Below are 3,786 nucleotides of genomic sequence, written 5' to 3'. Positions count from 1 at the left end.
TTCTTGTAGCCTTTGTAAGCAAATTCTTATGGCAGAAGAATAAAACTTTTATTGGTACACATGACAGCAAACATACACTAGCCCAGTGGTTGCAGCTGTGAACAAGCTACTGTAAATCACTTCAGCTTCTTGTAGCCTTTGAATGCAAATTCTTATGACAGAATAACAAAATTTTTATTGGTATGCATGACAGCAAATAATATAATGGAGACACAGAGCAAATCATTCTTTCTATTTCTTCTGCTACTGCTTTGGTATGTGTGAGGTGTATGTGTTTTTTTAAAGCAAAGCCACGCTGGGCTATCTGCTGTATCTTCTGAGAGGAATAAAACCCCCGATTTTAGTGTTGTAAAGACGAAGACTTACTGCTGTCCGATCTGGGGGCACTGCCTTAGTTAATGGATGCTTTACCATCAAAACTAATAAATATGCCTCTGAAACAACATCATGTGATGTGTTTTTTTCCAGAAAGGTCGAGAACTTTACATTTTTTGTCATTGTAATGTCACATATGTAAATTTTATACATACAACAGATTATGAAAAACACTAATATATTTTAATATTACTTTAGCGTGTGAATAATAGATACATAGTAAACTTATATCTCTCTAGAGTAATCACTCTTAACCAGATACGCACTTGTACGACGGTCGACTCCCGTCATACGATACCTCCTGCGCGTTGACTGTTTCTCACAGAACACGGTAAACCTATTTAACAATGGACATAGTTCAATTCACTGGACAGATCATCATAATAGATAACATTGTTCTTGTATTAATATCTCCAAGAATGATAAAACTTGAAATGTTTTCTTTATGTGCTGAGGGCTTTCATCAGTAAAGATGTTTTCTGACTGAATTCATACAAGAACAAGTAATTTAAATCAGTAATGTCACTCAATTTCATTTCTCTTTTTTCAAAAACAAACAGACCTACTGAAACATAGTTAAATAAAGTAACTTTATATATAGCTGACACACCAAAGAAGTTTACTAAAACTTTTCTTATGGCCAGCTGTACATATGTGTAACTCTATGGCTACCATTCTGATATAAACTATCTCTCCACTTCCACTAAAAACAAAGCTTGAAAGACTAGATCTCCATGTAAATATAGAAGTAAACACTCACATTAATCTTCAGTTAGAATAATCTATAAATTGAGCCAGATATGAAATCCACAGTTATTACACCATATGTACAGCGATAGACATATGAGAGACTAAACCTTACAAGATATCCATGGTTATGAAAGAAAATAATGCCATTATTCTCAGCTTTCAATCAGTTTCAAAACGTTTAAGTTTCTACATTCTAAGCTACACAATAAACTTACATCAAAGATGTTTTATACGTTAATAAATAGAATATAAACCTAAATATATTTTTCCGAAGGAAATCAGACTTGAGGCCAAGTGTACAACATAAGGAATTAGAAAATGGCCCTAAGGAGACTGACCGAACAGTTCAGAATGAAAACAAAACTGATTATGCAGATAAATAACACTTTCATTTTCTCAACTTCTTATGCCACATTACATGAAAATATTTATTTTTATGAGAAAAATGATAATTTTGTTAAAGAAACAATTATTCAGTTACAACTGTTTTCAGTTTAGTATCACACTTTTAGAAACATTAAAACAACAATTATTTATTTTGCAGAGTGTAAAGAACTTTATCACCACTCATGTCAGGAATAAGTTTGCTTCTCAAATCTGGCCCGGCATGGCCAAGCGTGTTAAGACGTGCGATTCGTAATCTGAAGGTCGCGGGTTCCCATCCCCGTCGCGCTAAACATGCTCGCCCTTTCAGCTTTGGGGGCGTTATATGTGACGGTCAATCCTATTATTCGTTTGTAAAAGAATAGTCCAAGAGTTGGCGGTGTATGGTAATGACAAGCTGCCTTCCCTCTAGTCTTACACTGCTAAATTAGGGACGGCAAGCACAAATAGCCTTCGTGTAGCTTTGTGCGAAATCATGGTTACCATAAAACTTTAGAAGCGTTATCTGCTGTTTTAAAATACAAACAACAAAATATATTATTTATGATTAAAAAACAACCAATAGAAGTTTAAATGAATTACATTTCATACGTTTCTGAAGGTTGAAGACTTGAAAAATAGCAACGGCTAGCGCAGATAGCCCTCGAGTAGCTTTGCGCGATATTAAAAAAAAAATTCTTCTACTTGTTATAGTTTAGTGACATTCCAATCGTGTATATTTTACAGAAATAACTTGAAAGAAATGATTTTTGCTTGAAAAATTAGGTGGAAATAAATATTCCTAGATTTTATTATCATTATATCTAACTTTTTTTTGTATGTGAAAATTAATTTAGATCGCAGTACAAACAATCATCACCTAATTTAAAACAACGTTGGTTTGTCATAGTATCCAATAGAAACACCGCCTATACGTAATTACGTCAAAAGTAGAACACACGTGTCGCTAAGGAACAAGTTTCATTTAAATAAATTTAGAAAAGAATCATGGCAGGGAATTTCGGCAGAAAATTTATCAATATCTTCAGATTTGGAAAGAGAGTAAAGTAGGTTGTGCTTTTAAGCACCGTATCTCATTGTTTAAAAATATCTTTTCCAATTAACGTTTAGAATTGGCTCTAATTTAATATGATAACTGTAATCTCAGTAATGACTTTCCAACTTTCTTGACAGTCAAAAAATAAGGGTTAATGTATCGTACACCTTCTCTGAAAGTTTTTTTTTTGCCCTAGAAGGAGAGAAAGTTATACAAGTTATCGTGTATAACAGCGCAATATTCCCAGTAGATAAAAAAATAATATTTTTCTCAAAGTCCCAGAAAATGTGTTTATGCAGAAGAGTTGACAAACAGAGGCTGCAGCAGCAACCGTGCTTTAGGCTTAGGTATATTCCAACTCGCTGGTAAAGGTGTGTGTGTTGAACATTGAACTATCTGCTGAGTCCACCGCGGGCAATTGAACCCCTGATTTTAGCGTTGTAAATCCGTAGACATACCGCTGTACTAGCGGGGTGCACCGCTGGTAAATCATTAAACGTGTTAAGTTATCGTGATCTTTAAACTAGTTTATTCAAACTATTGTATTTTAATGATTCATTATTAGAACTAAAAGTAATAAATTTAATTGTAATGAGTCTCTTCTATTGAGCAAGAAATTTGAACTTCAGCAGACCACGATTACTTGTATTTGGAGAGTTTGGTTTGTTTTGAATTTCGCTGAAAGTTACATGAGGGTTATCTGCGCTAGCCGTCTCCAATTTTGCAGCGTTAGACAAGAGGGATAGCAGCCAGTCATTAACATCCAACGTCAACTCTTGGGCTACTCTTTTACCAACCAATAGTGAGATTAATCGTCACATTATAACACACCGACGAATGAAAGGGCGAACATGTTTGGTGTGACCGGGATTCGAACCCGTGACCCTCAGATAACGAGTCAAGTGCCCAAACTACCTGGTCATGTCAGGTCGACATTTGGAGGTAAGGAAAACAAAAAATATAGAAAATTAAGTGGATGATAAACTTGAGGAGGCTATAGTTATAGGTGGTTCCTTGACAAGACGTGGGTAAATGAGAAGAAAAGAATCAGATTTTGGCACCTAGGGAAACAGGTGAAGGATATAACTGGCAGAACAGGCGATATAAAGGGGTTAGCAGAGATAAAGTTTTTTGCGGTGCAAGTGTACGAGACAGGGGTCAGTGCTAAGTTAAACTAAGTGCAAAAAGAAATTGAGGCAGAGAAACGTTTCGCATTAGAAATGAGAATAGAGCAGAGATAC

The 3,786-nt window shown here is 35.1% G+C and overlaps 1 long non-coding RNA gene across 1 annotated transcript; it reads right to left on the bottom strand.

Moving 5' to 3' along the window:
- Positions 1-536: 536 nt before the first annotated feature.
- LOC143243038 (uncharacterized) lies at positions 537-1,888 on the bottom strand. Its single transcript, XR_013023793.1, has 2 exons — positions 1,690-1,888; positions 537-858 (listed from the first exon to the last, which is right to left on the bottom strand). It is a non-coding gene; the product is annotated as an uncharacterized LOC143243038 (long non-coding RNA).
- Positions 1,889-3,786: the final 1,898 nt, after the last annotated feature.

This window comes from Tachypleus tridentatus, unplaced genomic scaffold (assembly GCF_004210375.1).
Source record: "Tachypleus tridentatus isolate NWPU-2018 unplaced genomic scaffold, ASM421037v1 Hic_cluster_2, whole genome shotgun sequence".
NCBI classification, from domain to species: Eukaryota; Metazoa; Arthropoda; class Merostomata; order Xiphosura; family Limulidae; genus Tachypleus; species Tachypleus tridentatus.
The sequence above is the reverse complement of the archived record's forward strand: the minus strand, read 5'-3'. Positions and strand labels throughout refer to the sequence as shown.